The following is a 27,271-nucleotide window of genomic DNA, read 5'->3' on the forward strand; positions in this document are numbered from 1 at the left end:
ATTTTTACAGAGGTGATATTTTTGATAACATGTTTATGTCACATATTTTGGAATCAATATGTGTTTCATTGACCATATTTAACATGCGCCCATTATGAAAATGTCCCTTTTCACATAAAAAGTATAGTTATACAACTATAAGTGAATTTCTTTACTCCGGTAAAAAGAAATCACAAACCTAACTGAAAAATGTGTGTTTAAGACTATGTACAAAATGCACACTGCTGAAAACATGTTTTTCAACTTTGTGAAGGACTCCTATCTTTAACATGGGCACATTTTACGGATTCTTTTCGCACAAAAACAGCTAGTGCATGACTATCAAATCATGTTTCTCTTTTCCTGAACAAAGGATTCACCAGCCCCTTTTAGGAAAACTAGTTGTATACCCCACACACACCGATGTACAACATTTGGCCTCACCCCTCAAAAATGTTTTTGTTAACATTGCAAAAGACTCCTATAACTAAAGTAGGAGCATTCTGAGGTTTATATTCCAATGAAAAAGGCAGCTGTACATCAGCCAAAGTAACTTTCTGTACACTTACACAAGGAGCATACAAGTTCAGTTCAGGAAAACAATTTGTAAGACTCTTGTATATGATTTGGCCTTCAAACAAGACCTTACACACTGAGAAGGTCTGTTGTAGTTGACTTGGGCACTTCTGAGAAGGTGCCTTTTTCCATGAAGAAGGCTGTTGCACCACGCGGCCAAACTACCTTTCTCTACTCTGGTACAAAAAACACAAGCCTGGTTTGATAATTTCTATTCTACACTCCAAATATAAAAGGTTGGTTCTCAAAAGGATGTTCCAACTTTGTGAAAGTTTCCCATGTTTCACCGGGGCACATTTTGAGAATGTGTCTTTTACCATAAAAAGGCGGATGTAGTACTGCCAACGTGACATTTTTCTACTCTTGCACAAAGGACAGGGCACCCCATTCTGGAAACCCACTTACAGATTTCATGGTTCCAAACACAGTAAATATTTTAAGTTTGGTAAACAAGGTTTATGAACATATATACATACTTGTTGAATGTGAGCCTGGGTAGCTAGAAAGAGCCCCAAGAGCAGGTAGAAGAAATTCTTTGAGAGAAACAAGAGCTTTACGAGGAGAGGACCATTACCTTCTTGAATTATAGAGACAGAAATTATAAAGGTGTGGTAGTTCTTAAATCTATTTCTCAATTGGAATAATCCTAAAGGGTCGGAATGAATCAGCATGGGGAGTTTATTGCAATCAGAAATACAGTTTTATCGTCCTGATGGAGACTAGATTTCATAATATGGCAGCTAGAAAAGAGAATGAGAATTCAGATACTTTGAGTTTTAAGGAAGTGTGGACCTTTCTGGAGGTACACAGTTTAAATCAGTAAATGCTGTGCTTGAATTGGGATTGATCGATATGGGATAGTTCCAGTCTATCTCTGGTGGTGGCTTAAGTACCACTATTATCACATCACATCATCTCATGTGTATATATAAAGTACACATTCACATCTATGGATATCCTGGTGTTGACTACCATATGTTTATTGTTATTCAAGTAAATGGTACTTATTGTATGAACCTTGCAAGTATGAAAGGCTGAGTGGAAACACGAGAATCCAAACATGTGAGAGAGAGGTCAAACACATATCAGTCAGGAAGATTCATTAGTTTAATAAGCCACCAGACCAATATGATCTGTATGGGTTCTTCAACATCCCTATCATTACACACATCACTGTGGAGACTTGAGCATAACTATAATCGCACACTATGTCTGTGTAATCTCTCTGTGTACACCTACAATCACACACTTTCTTTGCAGGGATCTGTGCATCCCTATAATCACACATTATCTCTGTGGGGACCTGGGGTTGTCCATAATAACACACTATCTCTGTGGGGACCTTGACATGTCTATAATCACATTCTATCTCTGTGGGGGCTTGTACATCCCAATAATCACACACTATATCTGTGGGAACCTAGGCATGTGCATAATCACACACTATCTCTGTGGAGACTGGGGCATGTTTATAATCACACACTATCTCTGTGGGGACCTGGACTTCAATGTAATCACACAATATCTCTGTGAGGACCAGGGTATTTCTTTAATCACACACTATCTCTGTGGGAACCTGGGCATATCTATATTCACACACATTCTCTTTGACGACCATGGTAATACTATAGTCACACACCATCTCTGTGGGGACCTGGACAGCTCTATAATCACACACCATCTCTGTGGGGACCTGGGCATGTCAATAATCACGCGCTATCTCTTTGGGGACAGTGGTAATGCTATAAGCACACACTATCTCTGGGGACCAGGACATCATTATAATCCATTACACACTGTCTTTGTGGGAAATTAAACATGAGTGCTATCACACACTATGTCTGTGGGGACCTGTGCTTCGCCAAAATCCCACAATATCTCTGCAAGACGATAATCACACACTATCTGCGACTCACTATAACCACAGATCATTTTTGCAGGGATCTGAGCATGACTTATATAAAACACCATTTCTCGAGGAACCTGAATATATCTATCATAACCCTCTTTATATAGGAAGTTGAGCATGACTATCATAACACTTTTTATATGGGGACCTGAAAATGATTGTAACCACACACTATCTCTGAGAGGATCTGGGTATATCTTTGATCACACTCTATCTCCATGGGACCGGGGCATGTCTTTAATCACACACTATCTCTGCGGGAACCTGGGCATGTCTATAATCACACACCTTCTCTTTGATGACCATGGTAATACTATAGTTAAACACCATCTCTGTGGGGACATGGACATATAATCACACACTATCTCTGTGGGAACCTGGGCACAGTAGTGGCCCGTCGTGGGAGTGCTAACGGGTGCTGATGTGGGGCGGGGAGGGGCAGGGTGGGAAGTAGTAAAGTATGGATTATGGACTTTTAGAGGTAAGTAAACATAATAATAAATAAAACTAATTTTGTTGCTTGCACTGCATCGCATTTGGCGATGCAGCACGTGCAACAAAATTCATTTTATTTATTTATATGTTTACTTACCTCTAAACGTCCGTAATCCATACTTTACTACCTCCCACCCTGCCCCTCCCCGCCCCACGTCAGCACCCGTTAGCACTCCCACGACGGGCCGCTACTGCCTGGGCATGTGTATAATCACACAGTATCTTGTGGGGACCAGGGCATGTCTATAATCACACACTATCTCTGTGGGGACCTGGACATCCCTATAATCACACACTGTCTCTGTGAGGACCTGGGAATATCTTTAATCACACACTATCTCCATGGGGACCTGGGCATGTCTTTAATCACACACCATCTCTGCAAGAACCTGGGCATGTCTATAATCACACACATTCTCTTTAATGACCATGAGAATAGTATAGTCACACACCATCTCTGTGGGGATCTGGGCATGTGTATAATCACACACTATCTCTGTGGGGACCGGGGCATGTCTGTAATCACACACTCTCTCTGTGGGGACCTGGACCTACCTATAATCACACACTATCTCTTTAGGGACAGTTGTAATGCTATAATCACACACTACCTCTGCGGGGACCTGGACATCAAATATAATCCATGGCACACTATTCATTGTGGGGAAATAAACATGAGTGCTATCACACACTATCTCTGTGGGGACCTGTGCTTCACTATAATCCCACAATACCTCTGCAGGACTTGAGCATGACTATAATCACACATATCTGTGACTCCACCTCAGCATCACAATAATCATAGACCATTTTTGCAGGAATCTGAGCATGACTAATATAATACACAATTTCTCCAGAAACCTGAATCTTTCTATCATAACCCGCTTTATCTAGTGAGTTGAGCATGACTATCATAATACTTTTTATATGGGGACCTGAAAATGATTGTAACCACACACTATCTCCGTGAGGACCTGTGTATATCTTTGATCACACTCTATCTCCGTTGGGACCAGGGGAAGTCTTTAATCACACACTATCTCTGCGGGAACCTGGGCAAGTCTTTAATCACACACTAGCTCTGCGGGAACCTGGGCATGTCTATAATCACACACCTTCTCTTTGACGACCATGGTTATACTATAGTTAAACACCATCTCTTTGGGGACATGGCCATATCTATAATCACACACTATCTCTGTGGGGACCTGGGCATGTCAATAATCACACACTATCTCTGTGGGGACCTGGACATCCCTATAATCACACACTGTCTCTGTGAGGACCTGGGTATATCTTTAATCACACACTATCTCCGTGGGTACCTGGGCATGTCTTTATTCACACACCATCTCTGCAAGAACCTGGGCATGTCTACAATAACACACATTCTCTTTAATGACCATGATAATAGTATAGTCACACACCATCTCTGTGGGGACCTCGGCATGTGTATAATCACACACTATCTCTGTGGGGACCTGGACATCCCTATAATCACACACTACCTCTGTGGGGACCTGGACATCCCTATAATCACACACTATCTCTTTAGGGCCAGTGGTAATGCTATAATCACACACTATCTCTGTGGGGACCTGGACCTCAAATATAATCCATGGCACACTATTCATTGTGGCGAAATAAACATGCGTGCTATCACACACTATCTATGTGGGGACCTGTGCTTCACTATAATCCCACAATACCTCTGCAGGACTTGAGCATGACTATAATCACACGCATATCTGTGACTCCACCTCATCATCACTATAATCACAGACCATTTTTGCTGGAATATGAGCATGACTAATAGAATACACAATTTCTCCAGGAACCTGAATCTTTCTATCATAACTTGCTTTATTTACTGAGTTGAACATGACTATCATAACACTTTTTATATGGCGACTGGACTATGATTGTAACCACCCACTCTTCCTCTATGGGAATTTGAGACTGATTATAAGTAAATACTATATCTCTAGGAACCTGGACATGACTATAATATTCAGAAACTATCTTTTGGATGATTTGAGCATGACTATAATGAGAGAGACCAGGGCATCAATATAATCATGCACTATCTCTGTGGGAGCTTGAAAATGACTATAGCAACACACTACCTCTGTTAGCTCTAGAATATTTTGCACACCATATCTTGGGGGACTATTATTGTACAGCTATTCCAAGGTAATGATGAAGTAGATGCAAAAAAAAAAGGTAATCTCAACTTGGTTTTCCCATCTGACCACACTGCATGCTTTTTGACCTTTACTGCAATTTAACTATTCATTGTTTTCTTATCCCTCAATGTTTGTGAGAACTCAGCAAAAGACTAGATATCTGTAAATCCCATTACGTGGACTTTATATACTATATTTTTCTACTGAGAAATGCATTATCATTAAAATCTATTTGCTGGATGCTCCTAGGACACAAAGAAGCATTCACATATGTTGACACTATCATGAAGCAAATAAAAAACAACATTTAGCCATTTGTTTGTGAATGTATTCATTCAGAAATGATAATTATTGAGTAAGTCCCCACAAGGATGGTAACACATGTTCAAGTCCCCACAAAGATGGTTCTGTGCGCGTGATTAAATAGCAATATATTTGCAGATTTGAAGCAGGATCCTATATAATGAATTTTTTCTTAACATTTTTCTGTCATTAGTATGTTTTTAAAACATTGGGAAAGGTTAGTCCCCACAAGGCAGGTGTTCACACATAGTCCCCACAAGGATGGTAACACGTGTATGTGTGTGTGTGTGTGTGTGGTGTGTGTGTGGGTGTGGTGTTGTGTGTGGGTGTGGTGTTGTGTGTGTGGTGTGTGTGTGTGGTGTGGTGTTGTGTGTGTGGTGTTGTGTGTGTGTGGTGTTGTGTGTGTGTGGTGTGTGTGGTGTTGTGTGTGTGTGTGTGGTGTGTGTGTGTGTGTTGTGTGTGTGGTGTTGTGTGTGGTGTTGTGTGTGTGGTGTTGTATGGGTGTGGTGTTGTGTGTGTGGTGTTGTGTGTGGTGTTGTGTTTCATGTGTGGTGTTGTGTGGGTGTAGTGTTGTGTATGGCATTGTGTGTGTGTGGTGTTGTGTGTGTGTGGTGTTGTGTGTGGTGTTTTGTGTGGGTGTGGTGTTGTGTGTGGTGTTGTGTGTGTTGTGTGTGTAGTGTTGTGTGGGTGTGGTGTTGTGTGTGTGTGGTGTTGTGTGTGTGTGGTGTTGTGTGTGGTGTTTTGTGTGGGTGTGGTGTTGTGTGTGGTGTTGTGTGTGTTGTGTGTGTGTGTAGTGTTGTGTGGGTGTGGTGTTGTGTGTGTGTGGTGTTCTGTGTGGTGTTGTGTGTGTGTGGTGTTGTATGGGTGCGGTGTTGTGTGTGTGGTGTTGTGTGTGTGTGGAGTTGTGTGTGGTGTTGTGTGTGGTGTTGTGTGTGGGTGTGGTGTTGTCTGGGTGTGGTGTTATGTGTGTGTGTTGTGTGTGGTGTTCTGTGTGGTGTTGTGTGTGGTTGTGGTGATATGTGTGGTGTTGTGTGTGTGGTGTTGTATGGGTATGGTGTTGTGTGTGTGTGGTGTTGTGTGTGGCATTGTGTGTGTGTGGTGTTGTGTGTATGTGGTGTTGTGTGTGGTGTTGTGTGTGTGTGTGGTGTTATGTGTGTGGTGTTGTGTGTGGTGTTGTGTGTGTGTGGTGTTGTGTGGGTGTGGTGTTGTGTGTGTGTGGTGTTGTGTGTGGTGTTGTGTGTGGTGTTGTGTGTGTGTGGTGTTGTGTGGGTGTGGTGTTGTGTGTGTGTGGTGTTCTGTGTGGTGTTGTGTGTGTGTGTGGTGTTGTGTGGGTGTGGTGTTGTGTGCCTGTGGTGTTGTGAGTGGCGTTGTGTGTGTGTGGTGTTGTGTGGGTGTGGTGTTGTGTGGTGTTGTGTGTGTGGTGTGTGTGTGTGGTATGTGTGTGTGTGTGTGGTGTGTGTGTGGTGTGTGTGTGGGTGTGGTGTTGTTTGTGGGTGTGGTGTTGTGTGTGTGGTGTGTGTGTGTGTGGTGTGGTGCTGTGTGTGTGTAGTGTTGTGTGGGTGTGGTGTTGTGTGTGTGGTGTGTGTGTGGTGATGTGTGTGTGGCGTTGTGTGTGTGTGGTGTGGTGTGGGTGTGGTGTTGTGTGTGTGTGGTGTTGTGTGTGTGGTGTGTGTGTTGTGTGTGTTGTGTTGTGTGTGTGGTTTTGTATGTGTGTGTGTGGTGTGTGTGTGGTGTTGTGTGTGGGTGTGGTGTTGGGTATGGGTGTGGTGTGTTGTGTGTATGTGGTGTTGTGTGTGGGTGTGGTGTTGTGTGTGGGTGTGTGTGAGAAGTTGGCCTGGTATATGCTGTTCACTAGTTCTAGTGACCACCTTGTACCATGCCAAGCAACCCTTATGGTGTGGTTGTAAGTCAACCTTTTTGGACTAGCTGCCCTAGTGGTAGCGTAGGCTAAGCAGTCTTTGAGGCTAAACTCGTGATGCGTGTTAAGAAAGCTGTTTTACCAATAGTAACCCCCTTTTATACCAATGAAAGGACACCACACAGATATATATTCAAAATATACATGTATTTATTTCTCAAAGTAACCCCTAGTCTCTTTATGAGCACAGGAGCACAAATCGTCAAACAAGATTATCACAGAATACACAGAAGTTGCACTTTATATGGATAGGCCCTGGTGGCCACTCGAACCATATACTAAAATAGTGGTATAAGTACCACGAACAGAAAAGGGAAAAGGCCTAGGGCCTCTAGAATCGCTGGGCCTACAAGGAGCTAACGTCAGTTAGTGACCAGGAGGTCCACGGGCGGCGTGTGCAGAGCAAATAGTCACACGCGGGCTCCCATAGGTTTCAATGGGTGCGTAAAAAGTACAAAGTTACTGCAAAAGGAATCTTCCGGATGACCTAGGAACTTAAGATTTGGAACACAGGCACTAGAGATGTATTACTACACATGGGCACCGGAGTGCCAGCTTTACCTCACCCACAGGAAGCGGGTGCATAGGCCTCAAAGTGCGTCGGGTTTCTTCTATCTGTTCCGTTGAGCCTGGGACAAAGATGCTGCAGGCGGTCGGTCGGGAAGAGATGCAGTGGATCCAAGAGTGGATCGGAGATGTTGAAGACCTGTAAGCAGAGGGGACAGTGTTCACAGTCACTAGCCAGTGACCAGCGTGGCACCAGGTGGGTACCAGGCGATGTCGGGTGCAAACAGGTGATGAGGGGTAGCTTGTCTCCGCAGCCACGTGGTCCCTGAAGGTCGACGACGTCCAGGAGTCGGCTCACGAGCTGTCCCACGCAGGCTCTCGCTGTCGGCGGTGTCGGCGACTTGATCGAAGCAAACAAGCCTTGGCAAAAGCAATTGCAGGAGGATTCGGAAATCAGCTGTTGGTTCTGACCAGCAAGGTCAGAGGGATTGCTCCTTTGGAGGGGAGCAAGGGCCAGTCTGGAGCAACCAGACCAGCGGTGTTTGTCGTAGATTTCGTCGCCAAGATGGCCACTAGCCAGCGGCCCAGCAACCGGTTAGGCGCGTCGAGTGGCAAAATGCAGAAGGGCCCCACGCAGATCGTGGAGATGCTGGAGGGCTCACCTTTGGTGCAGATGCTGCTCGAGGGTTGGGCTTCTCAGGACCCAAAGCACAACTTGGAGGGAGCCTCGGTTGTTGCACTGGTCAGCTTGTCGTGGTCGTTTCAAGATGGCTGGTTTCACGTGTCTCGGTGCCTCCACGGGTCTCTTCTTTGCAGGGACTGTGGATCGGGCGGTGAGAGGTCTGGAGGTCCAGGTCTTGTCAGTCTCTGGGCTCGGGCTCCGGCGGGAGGCGGCGGCAAAGCAGACGTTGATTCGCTGGATGGTGCTTGCGTTAGCAAGGTGGTCACTCCCTGACCACAGGGGAGATTTTCTTCAGTCTTCTGTGCAGCAGAATGTCGAAGTTCCCGTCTTCTTCTTAGTTTCAAGTTGATTCCAGGATGTCTGAAGTCTTAGGACACAGCTCCTACCTTTATTCGGATTCTAGGGGCCGGACTACCTGCTAGGTCCCTCCCTATGGGTGGGACCAGGAAGGGGGGTGGTTACACCCCCAATCCTTTGTCCAGCTCGCCCCAGGCCCGGGACTGGTGTGCCCCAGGACCGGTTTGAACTGGCATATGCCCCGAGGCTCCTTGTGAGCCACAGGCATGTCTGGTTTCTTTCAAGCCCTACCTGACCAATACACAAAATCCTGTCTGGGGTGGTGCATGCACCTCCCCTGGCAGGAAACCCTTTGTCCACACCTCCCAAGCTGGAAGGACTCCCAGCAGCAGGAGGGCAGACTTGTGTCTGTGGTGGCAGCATCCATTTTGTGGAGCTGAGGCTATGTCTGATTTTACCCGGGTTTCAGGCACTGTACATGTCGTGTCCCTCTAGAAGGGTGGAATGCTAACCCCGTCGCCAGAATTGGCGAGGGGTTAGTATTCCAATTCGTATGACACCTTACTCGACATGTTTTGATAAAGCCAAACCAAAGATAGCATTTAACCGCGAGGTTCATAATGCACTTAAGAGTATATGGTATGACGATATCTGGAAACAGTAGAAGGAAGTTGTTCCGACCACTGCAGACAGGCTCAGCTCATGCCAGAGCACCATCTCACATGGAACCAAGCACTCTGCCTTCAGGATTGTTAAGGCCTGCCATAGGAGTGACTTATAGGTTACCAGGTGTCCCATTTAAGTTTAGGTATAGGTATACTACACCTAAGTAAGAGGTGATTACACCAACTTACCCCAGCTGAGTGATCAGCCAGTTGTGTCAGATTGTTAGGCCAAGCCTGGGGTGGCATAATACATGCTTCAGCCCCTGGCAGGCCTTGGATACACCAATGCCCTGGGTACCTAGTGTACACTGGTACAGGGGCTGACAGGGTGATCCAACCAATTGGGTATGTACCTAGGGTACATGGAGTCCATTTTACAGAGAGAGCAGATAGCCTGAGAGCCTGAATGGCAGGATCTCAGGCCAACTAAGTCGAAAAACCAGCTAGACACTAGGCAAAAATTTGGGGGTAACCATAGTCAGATATCCACCTTCCTACACAACCCCCCCCCAAACGAAGGGAGATAAGGCTGACCTTGACCAGGTAAGCCTATATTGCCCAAGTGGCCATATAAGGAGGAACCAGCACTGGCATGGTTACCCCCTGTCTCATGGTCCACTAAGCAATCCCTCACCCTAAGGGTATCAGAGGGTCTCCACCATAGGGAATCTCTACCTGTGGTGTGTCTTGGCAAAGTAAAAGGCTGGTGTTGAGATGGAGTACTGAAGTGAGTGTCCTCAAAGTGAGGCCTCAGCTTCCTCCAATCATCCTCCACCATGGATGCCTTTCTTTCTTTAACTGAGTTGCACTGTGCTCTCAGGGTCAGCCTCTGGCTACCTAAAGCTGGAGGCTGGGTCCCTTTTGTGGGCTTACTGGAGGGACAGGTCAGGTTTGGGGCCCTAAGGTCCCATGTTTGCCTGTGCCCAACAGAATCCCCCTGGGGGAGGTCCCTAACTACCTGTAAAGGAGATCCCTCAGGAATGTTTTTACCCATCACCTGACTAGGGCTACTAGCCAGGCAATCCTCATTCTTTTGATGGGGGGGTTCTTGTGGACAGGGGCCCTCTGGGGGTCCACTGGCCTCCCTGACCTCTGCAGCCCTGGGCTGACTGAGGCAGGGTAGAGAGAGGCAGGCTACCTGCACCAGACTGGATCCCACCTTGGAAGGGGCCACTGACATCAGAGGCTCTGCCAGGCCAGGCCTGGCTACCTCTGGGGCAGTTCCTTCACAAGGGGTGAGGTCAGATCCCTGAGGAGGCTGACCTTTTCCTAATGTCTGGGGAGAGGGAGACTTTTCTTCCTCCCCACTACTCTCAGTTTGTGTGGAGTGATCCATTGTTTCAGGCTTCACTACACCTATGTCAGTCTGAGTATAGGCTGAGACCATTACAGCCTTGCCAACCTTTTCAGGGGGGCACTCAGTTTGTGTTTGAGCTGTGACTGTCACAGCTCTGCCAGTCCCTACAGGGAAGTCTGTCTGTGCCTGGGCTGTGGCTACCACTGCCCTTCCAACCTTTTCAGGGAGGAAATCTATTTGGACAGGGGTTGTGAATGGCACAACCCCCCTACCCTTTTGTGAAAGGCCTACCATTTTAGAATGGGTGTCTTGTTCAACTCCAGCCCAAGCTGAGAGTTCTAAGTCATTCCCCAGTAAGCAGTCTACAGGCAAGGTTGGGGACACTGCTACCCTTTTAGGGCCAGTGACCCCTCCCCAGCTGAGACATACCTCTGCCATGGGATGACTGTTCTGTTTGCCATCAATGTTAGTCACCTGGTAGGAGAAACCGGGCAAAAGCTGCTCAGAGGGAACTAGCCAATGGGCCACCATTGTGATGCTAGCCCCAGTGTCTCTGTAGGCCTCAGCTTTTGTACCATTGATGTAGGGCTCCTGTCTGTACCTACCCAAAGTGTTGGGACAGGCAGTGAAGTTGGCAAACCCCATGCCACCATCACAGACAAGAGTGGTTGCTGTAGGGGAATTGGCTAAGCCAGGGTCCCCCTGTGTTCCCCAAGTAAACCCACCCAGATTTCTGGGGGCACTCCCACCACCTGGGGGATTACTGCTGACAGTAATAGGTGGTGTGACAGGAGTAATTGGAGGAACAGTTTTGTTTTTAGCCCTTGGGCAACCGCTGTCAGTTTTCCAATGCCCAGGAGTTTTACACTCATGGCAGTAGGGCTTTTTAGCTGTGGTAGAGGAGGGAGCTTGGGACCCACCACCCTGTGTGGAGTTTTGGGGCCCTGAGGAAGGTTTCTCTTTTTCTTTATCCCCACCCTTCTCTTGAGGCTTGGTGGTATCTTTCTTTTGGTCACCACCCTGGTTTTTAGGCCTGATCCTGGTCCTGACCCATTTATCTGCCCTCTTTCCCAATTCTTGGGGAGAGGTCAAATCTGAGTCTACCAGGTGTTGATGGAGAAGCTGGTTTTGACAATTACTTAAAATCTGCTCTCTCATCATCAAATTGTACAATCCTGTATAATCAGACACCTTACTTCCCAGCAACCAACCCTCCAAAGCCTTAGTGGCACATTCCACATATTCAGACCAGTCCTGAGTCTGTGTCTTCTGGGTGTCTCTGAACATTAACCTGTACTGTTCAGTGGTTAAGCCTAACCCATCAACTAGGACACTCTTCAGGACTCTGTAATTTCTGACATCCTCTTCTCTAACAGTGAGGAGTCTATCTCTGCCTCTCCCCTCAAAGGAGAGCCATAAGATTGCTGCCCACTGGTCTTCAGGAACCTGCTGCACTTTGCAGGCTCTCTCAAGAGCAGTCATCCATTTGTGGATGTCATCCCCACTTTTGTAGGGGGGCACAATCTTGGACAGGTTCCTATTGTCAAAGACCCTATCTTTGTCCCTAGGGACATTGCTGCCACCAGTGGGTATAGACCCACTCTCTCTATGCTGCCTAGCCTTGCTCAGTTTTTCTTCCATCAGGGCTACTTCTAGCTCCTGCTTCCTGATCCTCAGCTGAGCCTCTTGCATCTTGGCCTCATGTTCCCTCCTCTGAGGGGTGGTCATCCTTCTCCTGGAGTGACCTTGAGAGCCTCTAGAGCCATGGGAAGCATTGGAGTCACCTGAGCGATTCCTTTGCCTTCCAAGCCCTGGGTTAAGTCCACTGGGGAGATCCAGTGGGTTGACCCCACTGTCAGTCCCCAATAGCCTTGGTTTAGCTGGGCCAAGTATAACACTTGGCACTGGGCTAGTTCTCCCTTCATCCTCACTACTGTCAGTATCCTTTTCACTCTCATCCTCTGTGGTAGGCATCCCATCTAAGGGGTGACTATTGGGAAGGGGTACTTCAGTGGCATCTTCAGAAGGGGGGCCTCCTGTTCCTGACCCTAAGGGGGCTAACTGGGAAGCTTTCTTGAGTGCTCTCTGATTCTCATCATTCTGTAAGAGCTCTCTGAGCTCAGCAGAGTTTGGGTTCTTGGGCTGTTTAAGGCCTCTAAGAGTTGCCAAATGCCTGAGCTCATTCTGATTAAGGGTAGCAAAGCTGGATGGTGCCCTCTGGGGGTCACTCTCAACAGAGATGGGTACAGTGGACCCCTCTGCCCCGGCCATTGCTCTTAAGTGTGGGTGGATGTGTTGCAATCTACCTACACTTGGGTTTACCTACTAAACCTATCTAGTAGTTGTAGTCAGGGTGTGCTACTCCCTTTGCTCTACAACAACTAAGTTCAGTAGAACTTAAGTATATCTAATCTTGTTTTATATGTACCTACAGGTACCTATGTGATCTTTCAATTGGTAACCAAGAGATTACAATGGTAAAACACAGCAAGCTCAAATCCAACCGCTGCTCACCAATGTGAGAAGTTGGCCTGGTATATGCTGTTCACTAGTTCTAGTGACCACCTTGTACCATGCCAAGCAACCCTTATGGTGTGGTTGTAAGTCAACCTTTTTGGACTAGCTGCCCTAGTGGTAGCGTAGGCTAAGCAGTCTTTGAGGCTAAACTCGTGATGCGTGTTAAGCAAGCTGTTTTACCAATAGTAACCCCCTTTTATACCAATGAAAGGACACCACACAGATATATATTCAAAATATACATGTATTTATTTCTCAAAGTAACCCCTAGTCTCTTTATGAGCACAGGAGCACAAATCGTCAAACAAGATTATCACAGAATACACAGAAGTTGCACTTTATATGGATAGGCCCTGGTGGCCACTCGAACCATATACTAAAATAGTGGTATAAGTACCACGAACAGAAAAGGGAAAAGGCCTAGGGCCTCTAGAATCGCTGGGCCTACAAGGAGCTAACGTCAGTTAGTGACCAGGAGGTCCACGGGCGGCGTGTGCAGAGCAAATAGTCACACGCGGGCTCCCATAGGTTTCAATGGGTGCGTAAAAAGTACAAAGTTACTGCAAAAGGAATCTTCCGGATGACCTAGGAACTTAAGATTTGGAACACAGGCACTAGAGATGTATTACTACACATGGGCACCGGAGTGCCAGCTTTACCTCACCCACAGGAAGCGGGTGCATAGGCCTCAAAGTGCGTCGGGTTTCTTCTATCTGTTCCGTTGAGCCTGGGACAAAGATGCTGCAGGCGGTCGGTCGGGAAGAGATGCAGTGGATCCAAGAGTGGATCGGAGATGTTGAAGACCTGTAAGCAGAGGGGACAGTGTTCACAGTCACTAGCCAGTGACCAGCGTGGCACCAGGTGGGTACCAGGCGATGTCGGGTGCAAACAGGTGATGAGGGGTAGCTTGTCTCCGCAGCCACGTGGTCCCCGAAGGTCGACGACGTCCAGGAGTCGGCTCACGAGCTGTCCCACGCAGGCTCTCGCTGTCGGCGGTGTCGGCGACTTGATCGAAGCAAACAAGCCTTGGCAAAAGCAATTGCAGGAGGATTCGGAAATCAGCTGTTGGTTCTGACCAGCAAGGTCAGAGGGATTGCTCCTTTGGAGGGGAGCAAGGGCCAGTCTGGAGCAACCAGACCAGCGGTGTTTGTCGTAGATTTCGTCGCCAAGATGGCCACTAGCCAGCGGCCCAGCAACCGGTTAGGCGCGTCGAGTGGCAAAATGCAGAAGGGCCCCACGCAGATCGTGGAGATGCTGGAGGGCTCACCTTTGGTGCAGATGCTGCTCGAGGGTTGGGCTTCTCAGGACCCAAAGCACAACTTGGAGGGAGCCTCGGTTGTTGCACTGGTCAGCTTGTCGTGGTCGTTTCAAGATGGCTGGCTCCACGTGTCTCGGTGCCTCCACGGGTCTCTTCTTTGCAGGGACTGTGGATCGGGCGGTGAGAGGTCTGGAGGTCCAGGTCTTGTCAGTCTCTGGGCTCGGGCTCCGGCGGGAGGCGGCGGCAAAGCAGACGTTGATTCGCTGGATGGTGCTTGCGTTAGCAAGGTGGTCACTCCCTGACCACAGGGGAGATTTTCTTCAGTCTTCTGTGCAGCAGAATGTCGAAGTTCCCGTCTTCTTCTTAGTTTCAAGTTGATTCCAGGATGTCTGAAGTCTTAGGACACAGCTCCTACCTTTATTCGGATTCTAGGGGCCGGACTACCTGCTAGGTCCCTCCCTATGGGTGGGACCAGGAAGGGGGGTGGTTACACCCCCAATCCTTTGTCCAGCTCGCCCCAGGCCCGGGACTGGTGTGCCCCAGGACCGGTTTGAACTGGCATATGCCCCGAGGCTCCTTGTGAGCCACAGGCATGTCTGGTTTCTTTCAAGCCCTACCTGACCAATACACAAAATCCTGTCTGGGGTGGTGCATGCACCTCCCCTGGCAGGAAACCCTTTGTCCACACCTCCCAAGCTGGAAGGACTCCCAGCAGCAGGAGGGCAGACTTGTGTCTGTGGTGGCAGCATCCATTTTGTGGAGCTGAGGCTATGTCTGATTTTACCCGGGTTTCAGGCACTGTACATGTCGTGTCCCTCTAGAAGGGTGGAATGCTAACCCCGTCGCCAGAATTGGCGAGGGGTTAGTATTCCAATTCGTATGACACCTTACTCGACATGTTTTGATAAAGCCAAACCAAAGATAGCATTTAACCGCGAGGTTCATAATGCACTTAAGAGTATATGGTATGACGATATCTGGAAACAGTAGAAGGAAGTTGTTCCGACCACTGCAGACAGGCTCAGCTCATGCCAGAGCACCATCTCACATGGAACCAAGCACTCTGCCTTCAGGATTGTTAAGGCCTGCCATAGGAGTGACTTATAGGTTACCAGGTGTCCCATTTAAGTTTAGGTATAGGTATACTACACCTAAGTAAGAGGTGATTACACCAACTTACCCCAGCTGAGTGATCAGCCAGTTGTGTCAGATTGTTAGGCCAAGCCTGGGGTGGCATAATACATGCTTCAGCCCCTGGCAGGCCTTGGATACACCAATGCCCTGGGTACCTAGTGTACACTGGTACAGGGGCTGACAGGGTGATCCAACCAATTGGGTATGTACCTAGGGTACATGGAGTCCATTTTACAGAGAGAGCAGATAGCCTGAGAGCCTGAATGGCAGGATCTCAGGCCAACTAAGTCGAAAAACCAGCTAGACACTAGGCAAAAATTTGGGGGTAACCATAGTCAGATATCCACCTGTAGGAGAGTAGGGTCTGCTATCCTATGGTCACCCCAAATTTTTGCTTTTTGCTTCACTGGTTTTTGACATATTGAGGCTGTGGGCCTGCCAATCAGACCCCCAGCCTGCTGTTCTCTCTACTAAATTAAAACTATGCACCCTAGGTGCATAACCAATTGGAAGTGGATCACCCTGTCAGCCCCTGTACCAGTGTACACTAGGTACCCAGGGCATTGGTGTACCCAAGGCCTGCCAGGGGCTGCAGCATGTATTATGCCACCCCAGGCTTGGCCTAACAATCTGACACAACTGGCTGATCACTCAGCTGGGGTAAGTTGGTGTAATCACCTCTTACTTAGGTGTAGTATACCTATACCTAACCTTAAATGGGACACCTGGTAACCTCTAAGTCACTCCTATGGCAGGCCTTAACAATCCTGAAGGCAGAGTGCTTGGTTCCATGTGAGATGGTGCTCTGGCATGAGCTGAGCCTGTCTGCAGTGGTCGGAACAACTTCCTTCTACTGTTTCCAGATATCGTCATACCATATACTCTTAAGTGCATTATGAACCTCGCGGTTAAATGCTATCTTTGGTTTGGCTTTATCAAAACATGTCGAGTAAGGTGTCATACGAATTGGAATACTAACCCCTCGCCAATTCTGGCGACGGGGTTAGCATTCCACCCTTCTAGAGGGACACGACATGTACAGTACCTGAAACCCGGGTAAAATCAGACATCCTGGAATCAACTTGAAACTAAGAAGAAGACGGGAACTTCGACATTCTGCTGCACAGAAGACTGAAGAAAATCTCCCCTGTGGTCAGGGAGTGACCACCTTGCTAACGCAAGCACCATCCAGCGAATCACCGTCTGCTTTGCCGCCGCCTCCCGCCGGAGCCCGAGCCCAGAGACTGACAAGACCTGGACCTCCAGACCTCTCACCGCCCGATCCACAGTCCCTGCAAAGAGGAGACCCGTGGAGGCACCGAGACACGTGGAGCCAGCCATCTTGGAACGACTACGACAAGCTGACAAGTGCAACAACCGAGGCTCCCTCCAAGTTGTGCTTTGGGTCCTGAGAAGCCCAACCCTCGAGCAGCATCTGCACCAAAGGTGAGCCCTCCAGCATCTCCACGATCTGCGTGGGGCCCTTCTGCATTTTGCCACTCGACGCGCCTAACCGGTTGCTGGCCCGCTGGCTAGTGGCCATCTTGGCGACGAAATCTACGACAAACACCGCTGGTCTGGTTGCTCCAGACTGGCCCTTGCTCCCCTCCAAAGGAGCAATCCCTCTGACCTTGCTGGTCAGAACCAACAGCTTAAACTCCTTGCCTACAACAATTGCTTTTGCCAAGGCTTGTTTGCTTCGATCAAGTCGCCGACACCGCCGACAGCGAGAGCCTGCGTGGGACAGCTCGTGACTCGACTCCTGGACGTCGTCGACCTTCAGGGACCACGTGGCTGCAGAGTCAAGCTACACCTTCCTTCCTGTTTGCACCCGACATCGCCTGGTACCCACCTGGTGCCACGCTGGTCACTGGCTAGTGACTGTGAACACTGTCCCCTCTGCTTACAGGTCTTCAACATCTCCGATCCACTCTTGGATCCACTGCATCTCTTCCCGACCGACCGCCTGCAGCACTTTTGTCTACAGGCCCCACGGAACAGATAGAAGAAACCCGACGCACTTCGAGGCCTATGCACCCGCTTCCTGTGGGTGAGGTAAAGCTGGCACACCTGTGCCCATGTGTAGTAATACATCTCTAGTGCCTGTGTTCCAAATCTTAAGTTCCTAGGTCATCCGGAAGATTCCTTTTGCAGTAACTTTGTACTTTTTACGCACCCATTGAAACCTATGGGAGCCCGCGTGTGACTATTTGCTCTGCACACGCCACCCGTGGACCTCCTGGTCACTAACTGACGTTAGCTCCTTGTAGGCCCAGCGATTCTAGAGGCCCTAGGCCTTTTCCCTTTTCTGTTCGTGGTACTTATACCACTATTTTAGTATATGGTTCGAGTGGCCACCAGGGCCTATCCATATAAAGTGCAACTTCTGTGTATTCTGTGATAATCTTGTTTGACGATTTGTGCTCCTGTGCTCATAAAGAGACTAGGGGTTACTTTGAGAAATAAATACATATATATTTTGAATATATATCTGTGTGGTGTCCTTTCATTGGTATAAAAGGGGGTTACTATTGGTAAAACAGCTTGCTTAACACGCATCACGAGTTTAGCCTCAAAGACTGCTTAGCCTACGCTACCACTAGGGCAGCTAGTCCAAAAAGGTTGACTTACAACCACACCATAAGGGTTGCTTGGCATGGTACAAGGTGGTCACTAGAACTAGTGAACAGCATATACCAGGCCAACTTCTCACATTGGTGAGCAGCGGTTGGATTTGAGCTTGCTGTGTTTTACCATTGTAATCTCTTGGTTACCAATTGAAAGATCACATAGGTACCTGTAGGTACATATAAAACAAGATTAGATATACTTAAGTTCTACTGAACTTAGTTGTTGTAGAGCAAAGGGAGTAGCACACCCTGACTACAACTACTAGATAGGTTTAGTAGGTAAACCCAAGTGTAGGTAGATTGCAACACATCCACCCACACTTAAGAGCAATGGCCGGGGCAGAGGGGTCCACTGTACCCATCTCTGTTGAGAGTGACCCCCAGAGGGCACCATCCAGCTTTGCTACCCTTAATCAGAATGAGCTCAGGCATTTGGCAACTCTTAGAGGCCTTAAACAGCCCAAGAACCCAAACTCTGCTGAGCTCAGAGAGCTCTTACAGAATGATGAGAATCAGAGAGCACTCAAGAAAGCTTCCCAGTTAGCCCCCTTAGGGACAGGAACAGGAGGCCCCCCTTCTAAAGATGCCACTGAAGTACCCCTTCCCAATAGTCACCCCTTAGATGGGATGCCTACCACAGAGGATGAGAGTGAAAAGGATACTGACAGTAGTGAGGATGAAGGGAGAACTAGCCCAGTGCCAAGTATTATACTTGGCCCAGCTAAACCAAGGCTATTGGGGACTGACAGTGGGTTCAACCCACTGGATCTCCCCAGTGGACTTAACACAGGGCTTGGAAGGCAAAGGAATCGCTCAGGTGACTCCAATGCTTCCCATGGCTCTAGAGGCTCTCAAGGTCACTCCAGGAGAAGGATGACCACCCCTCAGAGGAGGGAACATGAGGCCAAGATGCAAGAGGCTCAGCTGAGGATCAGGAAGCAGGAGCTAGAAGTAGCCCTGATGGAAGAGAAACTTAGCAAGGCTAGACAGCATAAAGAGAGTGGGTCTATACCCACTGGTGGCAGCATTGTCCCTAAGGACAAAGATAGGGTCTTTGACAATAGGAACCTGTCTAAGGTTGTGCCCCCCTACAAAAGTGGGGATGACATCCACAAATGGATAACTGCTCTTGAGAGAGCCTGCAAAGTACAGCAGGTTCCTGAAGACCAGTGGGCAGCAATCCTCTGGCTCTCCTTTGAAGGAAGAGGCAGAGACAGACTCCTCACTGTTAGAGAAGAGGATGTCAGAAACTACAGAGTCCTGAAGAGTGTTCTGGTAGATGGGTTAGGCTTAACCACTGAACAGTACAGGTTAATGTTCAGAGACACCCAAAAGACACAGACTCAGGACTGGTCTGAATACATTGAATGTGCCACTAAGGCTTTGGAGGGTTGGTTGCTGGGAAGTAAGGTATCTGATTTTACAGGATTGTATAATTTGATGATGAGAGAACAGATTTTAAATAACTGTCAAAACCAGCAACTGCATCAACACTTGGTTGACTCTGATCTGACCTCTCCCCAAGAATTGGGAAAGAAGGCAGACAAATGGGTCAGAACCAGGGTTAAGCAAAAGAACCAGAACCAGGGCCAAGGGGGTGATCAGAAGAAAACAGACCAAAAGGGTGGAGATCAGAAACCTAAAGACCAGAAGTCTTCAACAGGGCCCCAAACTACTACTAAGGAGGGTGGGTCCCAACAGTCCAAAAAGAAGAAAGAAGGTCAGAAGAAACCCTGGTGCAATCATTGTAAAAATACAACTCACTGGACTAGTGATTGCAAAAAGGGTGGAGCCCCCAACACTGTTGCCCCTAAGGCACCTGCTCCCAGTACTACTGTTAGCAGTGTTGGTCCCCAGACAAAGGGTGTAGTGGGAATCACTATGGGAACTGAAGGAGATTCTGACTTAGACAGAACCCTTACACAGGCAGTCTTGATCTGTGATGGGGACATTGATTTGTCCCTGACTGTGAGCCCCAGTAACCTGGGCAAGTACAGACAGACTCCTTTAATTAATGACAAAGTGGCTCAAGCCTACAGGGACACATGTGCCAGTGTCACTATGGTGACACCAGGCTTTGTGGATCCTGGACAGTACATACCAGGTGAGAACTACCTGGTGACCAATGCCAGCAATGCCACTACTTCACATAGTGTGGCAGTTGTTAACTTCTCATGGGGAGGGATAACTGGCCTCAAAAGGGTTGTGGTTAGTGCAGACCTCCCAGTAGAATGTTTGTTGGGCAATGACCTAGAGAGTTCTCTATGGTCAGAAGTGGAGTACAGGACTCATGCAGAGATGTTAGGTATATCATCACATGTCCTTGCTGTGACCAGGTCACAGGCCAAAAAGTGCCTCACTGAACCTCAGGTCTTGGATCCTGGAACAATGTACCAAGCACCTACCAAGAAGAAGAACAGGAGGGTCAAGGCTGTGCCTTCCCCCCTGCCTCAGAGTGATGATCAGCCTTCCCAGGAAGCTGATCTAGAGGACCCTGAAGGAACTGTCCCTGAAGAGCTTGAACCTGACCAGGTTGAGTTTCTGGGGACAGGGGGACCTTCAAGGGCTGACTTGAGGCAGGCTCAGTTATCCTGTCCCTCTCTTGAACCCCTCAGACAGCTGGCTGCTGCTGAGGCTGCTGGGAATGCTCAAGGTACCCATAAAGTGTATTGGGATGAAGGGCTCCTTTATTCAGAGGCTAGAGACCCCAAGCCTGGTGCAACCAGGAGGTTGGTCATACCTCTGCAATTTAGGGGCTTCCTTCTTACCTTGGCCCATGACATTCCTTTAGCAGGACACCTAGGCCAGAATAAGACCTGGGACAGACTTGTCCCTCACTTTCACTGGCCTCATATGAATGAAGATACAAAGGAGTTTTGTCGCTCCTGTGTTACCTGCCAAGCCAGTGGCAAATCAGGTGGCACAACAAAGGCCCCCCTTATACCACTACCTGTGGTGGGGGTCCCCTTTGAAAGAGTGGGAATAGACATAGTGGGTCCCATGGATCCTCCCACTGCATCTGGGCACAGGTTTATACTGGTGGTAGTGGATCATGCCACCAGGTATCCAGAGGCAATTCCCCTTAGGACCACTACAGCTCCTGTTGTGGCCAGGGCCCTGCTGGGAGTATTCTCCAGAGTGGGGTTTCCTAAGGAGGTAGTATCTGACAGAGGTACCAACTTTATGTCAGGATACTTAACAGCTATGTGGAAGGAATGTGGTGTCAACTACAAGTTCACCACCCCTTATCACCCACAATGCAATGGGCTTGTTGAGAGATTCAACAAGACCCTAAAGGGTATGATCAAAGGATTACCTGAAAAGCTCAGGCGAAGATGGGACATCCTTCTACCCTGCCTTCTGTTTGCTTACAGAGAGGTCCCACAAAAAGGAGTTGGCTACAGCCCCTTTGAATTGTTGTTTGGGCACCCTGTGAGAGGCCCACTGTGTTTGGTGAAGGAAGGATGGGAGTTACCTCTCAAAAAGCCTAAGCTAGACATAGTGGACTATGTACTTGGTCTCCGCTCCAGGATGGCTGAGTATATGGAGAAGGCATCTAAAAACCTTGAGGCAAGCCAGGCCTTACAGAAAGCTTGGCATGACCAAAAGGCTGTCTTGGTTGAGTATCAGCCAGGACAGAAGGTATGGGTGTTGGAGCCAGGGGCCCCAGCAGCACTCCAAGACAAATGGTCTGGACCCCATACAATCCTGGAAAAGAAGGGAGAGGTCACCTACTTGGTGGACCTAGGAACTCCCAGGAGTCCCCACAGGGTACTCCATGTTAACAGGCTTAAAGCATATGTTGACAGGGCAGACATGGGCTTGCTCATGGCTACAGATGAGGGACAGGAGGAAGAGAGTGACCCTCTCCCAGACCTGTTGTCTCAGAACCCTGAAGATGGCTCAGTTGAAGGAGTGACCCTTGGAGGCAACCTCACTGCCCATCAGCAGACTGAATGTAGACAGGTTCTACAATCATTTTCACATATGTTTTCCTTGATACCTAGTCAAACTGACTGGTGTACCCATGTTGTGGACACTGGTGACAGTCTGCCTGTAAAGAACAAACTTTACAGACAACCTGACCACGTCAGGGACTGTATAAAGGCTGAGGTACATAAAATGCTGGAATTAGGTGTCATTGAACCCTCAGAGAGCCCCTGGGCTAGCCCAGTGGTTCTGGTCCCCAAACCTCACACCAAAGATGGCAAGAGAGAGATGAGGTTCTGTGTGGACTACAGAGGACTCAATGCTGTCACCAGGACAGATGCACACCCTATTCCAAGGGCAGATGAGCTCATAGACAAACTAGCTTCTGCAAAGTTTTTGAGCACATTTGACTTGACAGCTGGCTATTGGCAAATCAGGTTAGCTGAGGAGTCTAAGGCCAAAACAGCATTCTCAACCCCAGGTGGGCATTATCAGTTTGTGGTGATGCCCTTTGGTCTGAAGAATGCACCTGCCACCTTCCAAAGGCTGGTGAACCAAGTCCTTACTGGGTTGGATGACTTTTGCGCAGCATATCTCGATGACATTGCTGTCTTTAGTTCCACCTGGGAGGATCACCTGATCCACCTGAAGAAGGCTCTTGAGGCTCTGCAAAGGGCAGGCCTCACTATCAAGGCTACTAAGTGCCAGATAGGGCAGAGTAAGGTTGTGTATTTGGGCCACCTTGTAGGTGGGGGCCAAGTTCAACCACTGGAGAGTAAGATACAGTCCATCAAGGATTGGTCCCCTCCAACCACCCAGACTCAAGTTCGAGCTTTCTTGGGCTTGACTGGGTATTACAGGAAGTTTGTTAAGAACTATGGGTCCATTGTGACTCCTCTTAATGATCTGACATCCAAGAAGATGCCCAAAAAGGTTCAGTGGACAGTAAGCTGTCAAAAGGCATTTGATGACCTGAAGGAGGCCATGTGCTCTGCACCTATCCTGAAAAGTCCTGACTACTCCAAAGAGTTTATTGTCCAAACAGATGCTTCTGAGTTGGGTGTGGGAGCTGTGCTGTCACAACTTAATGTAGATGGTCAAGACCAACCCATTGCTTTTATTAGCAGAAGGTTGACCCCCAGAGAGAAGAATTGGTCAGCTATTGAGAGGGAGGCCTTTGCTGTGGTGTGGGCCCTGAAGAAGCTGAGGCCATACTTGTTTGGCACTCACTTCAAGATTCAGACCGACCATAAGCCCCTCTTGTGGCTAAATCAGATGAAGGGTGAAAACCCCAAACTGCTTAGGTGGTCCATTTCCCTACAGGGGATGGACTTTACAGTGGAGCACCGGCCAGGTACTGACCATGGGAATGCAGATGGTCTCTCCAGGTACTTCCACTTAGGACATGAAGACGAGACTGGTCAAGGCTAGTTTAATGTCCCAGCGTTTGGGGGGGGGTTGTGTAGGAGAGTAGGGTCTGCTATCCTATGGTCACCCCAAATTTTTGCTTTTTGCTTCACTGGTTTTTGACATATTGAGGCTGTGGGCCTGCCAATCAGACCCCCAGCCTGCTGTTCTCTCTACTAAATTAAAACTATGCACCCTAGGTGCATAACCAATTGGAAGTGGATCACCCTGTCAGCCCCTGTACCAGTGTACACTAGGTACCCAGGGCATTGGTGTACCCAAGGCCTGCCAGGGGCTGCAGCATGTATTATGCCACCCCAGGCTTGGCCTAACAATCTGACACAACTGGCTGATCACTCAGCTGGGGTAAGTTGGTGTAATCACCTCTTACTTAGGTGTAGTATACCTATACCTAACCTTAAATGGGACACCTGGTAACCTCTAAGTCACTCCTATGGCAGGCCTTAACAATCCTGAAGGCAGAGTGCTTGGTTCCATGTGAGATGGTGCTCTGGCATGAGCTGAGCCTGTCTGCAGTGGTCGGAACAACTTCCTTCTACTGTTTCCAGATATCGTCATACCATATACTCTTAAGTGCATTATGAACCTCGCGGTTAAATGCTATCTTTGGTTTGGCTTTATCAAAACATGTCGAGTAAGGTGTCATACGAATTGGAATACTAACCCCTCGCCAATTCTGGCGACGGGGTTAGCATTCCACCCTTCTAGAGGGACACGACATGTACAGTACCTGAAACCCGGGTAAAATCAGACATCCTGGAATCAACTTGAAACTAAGAAGAAGACGGGAACTTCGACATTCTGCTGCACAGAAGACTGAAGAAAATCTCCCCTGTGGTCAGGGAGTGACCACCTTGCTAACGCAAGCACCATCCAGCGAATCACCGTCTGCTTTGCCGCCGCCTCCCGCCGGAGCCCGAGCCCAGAGACTGACAAGACCTGGACCTCCAGACCTCTCACCGCCCGATCCACAGTCCCTGCAAAGAGGAGACCCGTGGAGGCACCGAGACACGTGGAGCCAGCCATCTTGGAACGACTACGACAAGCTGACAAGTGCAACAACCGAGGCTCCCTCCAAGTTGTGCTTTGGGTCCTGAGAAGCCCAACCCTCGAGCAGCATCTGCACCAAAGGTGAGCCCTCCAGCATCTCCACGATCTGCGTGGGGCCCTTCTGCATTTTGCCACTCGACGCGCCTAACCGGTTGCTGGCCCGCTGGCTAGTGGCCATCTTGGCGACGAAATCTACGACAAACACCGCTGGTCTGGTTGCTCCAGACTGGCCCTTGCTCCCCTCCAAAGGAGCAATCCCTCTGACCTTGCTGGTCAGAACCAACAGCTTAAACTCCTTGCCTACAACAATTGCTTTTGCCAAGGCTTGTTTGCTTCGATCAAGTCGCCGACACCGCCGACAGCGAGAGCCTGCGTGGGACAGCTCGTGACTCGACTCCTGGACGTCGTCGACCTTCAGGGACCACGTGGCTGCAGAGTCAAGCTACACCTTCCTTCCTGTTTGCACCCGACATCGCCTGGTACCCACCTGGTGCCACGCTGGTCACTGGCTAGTGACTGTGAACACTGTCCCCTCTGCTTACAGGTCTTCAACATCTCCGATCCACTCTTGGATCCACTGCATCTCTTCCCGACCGACCGCCTGCAGCACTTTTGTCTACAGGCCCCACGGAACAGATAGAAGAAACCCGACGCACTTCGAGGCCTATGCACCCGCTTCCTGTGGGTGAGGTAAAGCTGGCACACCTGTGCCCATGTGTAGTAATACATCTCTAGTGCCTGTGTTCCAAATCTTAAGTTCCTAGGTCATCCGGAAGATTCCTTTTGCAGTAACTTTGTACTTTTTACGCACCCATTGAAACCTATGGGAGCCCGCGTGTGACTATTTGCTCTGCACACGCCACCCGTGGACCTCCTGGTCACTAACTGACGTTAGCTCCTTGTAGGCCCAGCGATTCTAGAGGCCCTAGGCCTTTTCCCTTTTCTGTTCGTGGTACTTATACCACTATTTTAGTATATGGTTCGAGTGGCCACCAGGGCCTATCCATATAAAGTGCAACTTCTGTGTATTCTGTGATAATCTTGTTTGACGATTTGTGCTCCTGTGCTCATAAAGAGACTAGGGGTTACTTTGAGAAATAAATACATATATATTTTGAATATATATCTGTGTGGTGTCCTTTCATTGGTATAAAAGGGGGTTACTATTGGTAAAACAGCTTGCTTAACACGCATCACGAGTTTAGCCTCAAAGACTGCTTAGCCTACGCTACCACTAGGGCAGCTAGTCCAAAAAGGTTGACTTACAACCACACCATAAGGGTTGCTTGGCATGGTACAAGGTGGTCACTAGAACTAGTTGTAGGAGAGTAGGGTCTGCTATCCTATGGTCACCCCAAATTTTTGCTTTTTGCTTCACTGGTTTTTGACATATTGAGGCTGTGGGCCTGCCAATCAGACCCCCAGCCTGCTGTTCTCTCTACTAAATTAAAACTATGCACCCTAGGTGCATAACCAATTGGAAGTGGATCACCCTGTCAGCCCCTGTACCAGTGTACACTAGGTACCCAGGGCATTGGTGTACCCAAGGCCTGCCAGGGGCTGCAGCATGTATTATGCCACCCCAGGCTTGGCCTAACAATCTGACACAACTGGCTGATCACTCAGCTGAGGTAAGTTGGTGTAATCACCTCTTACTTAGGTGTAGTATACCTATACCTAACCTTAAATGGGACACCTGGTAACCTATAAGTCACTCCTATGGCAGGCCTTAACAATCCTGAAGGCAGAGTGCTTGGTTCCATGTGAGATGGTGCTCTGGCATGAGCTGAGCCTGTCTGCAGTGGTCGGAACAACTTCCTTCTACTGTTTCCAGATATCGTCATACCATATACTCTTAAGTGCATTATGAACCTCGCGGTTAAATGCTATCTTTGGTTTGGCTTTATCAAAACATGTCGAGTAAGGTGTCATACGAATTGGAATACTAACCCCTCGCCAATTCTGGCGACGGGGTTAGCATTCCACCCTTCTAGAGGGACACGACATGTACAGTGCCTGAAACCCGGGTAAAATCAGACATAGCCTCAGCTCCACAAAATGGATGCTGCCACCACAGACACAAGTCTGCCCTCCTGCTGCTGGGAGTCCTTCCAGCTTGGGAGGTGTGGACAAAGGGTTTCCTGCCAGGGGAGGTGCATGCACCACCCCAGACAGGATTTTGTGTATTGGTCAGGTAGGGCTTGAAAGAAACCAGACATGCCTGTGGCTCACAAGGAGCCTCGGTGCATATGCCAGTTCAAACCGGTCCTGGGGCACACCAGTCCCGGGCCTGGGGCGAGCTGGACAAAGGATTGGGGGTGTAACCACCCCCCTTCCTGGTCCCACCCATAGGGAGGGACCTAGCAGGTAGTCCGGCCCCTAGAATCCGAATAAAGGTAGGAGCTGTGTCCTAAGACTTCAGACATCCTGGAATCAACTTGAAACTAAGAAGAAGACGGGAACTTCGACGCTCTGCCGCACAGAGGACTGAAGCCAATCTCCCCTGTGGT

This window comes from Triturus cristatus, unplaced genomic scaffold (assembly GCF_964204655.1).
Source record: "Triturus cristatus unplaced genomic scaffold, aTriCri1.1 SCAFFOLD_269, whole genome shotgun sequence".
Classification (NCBI taxonomy): domain Eukaryota; kingdom Metazoa; phylum Chordata; class Amphibia; order Caudata; family Salamandridae; genus Triturus; species Triturus cristatus.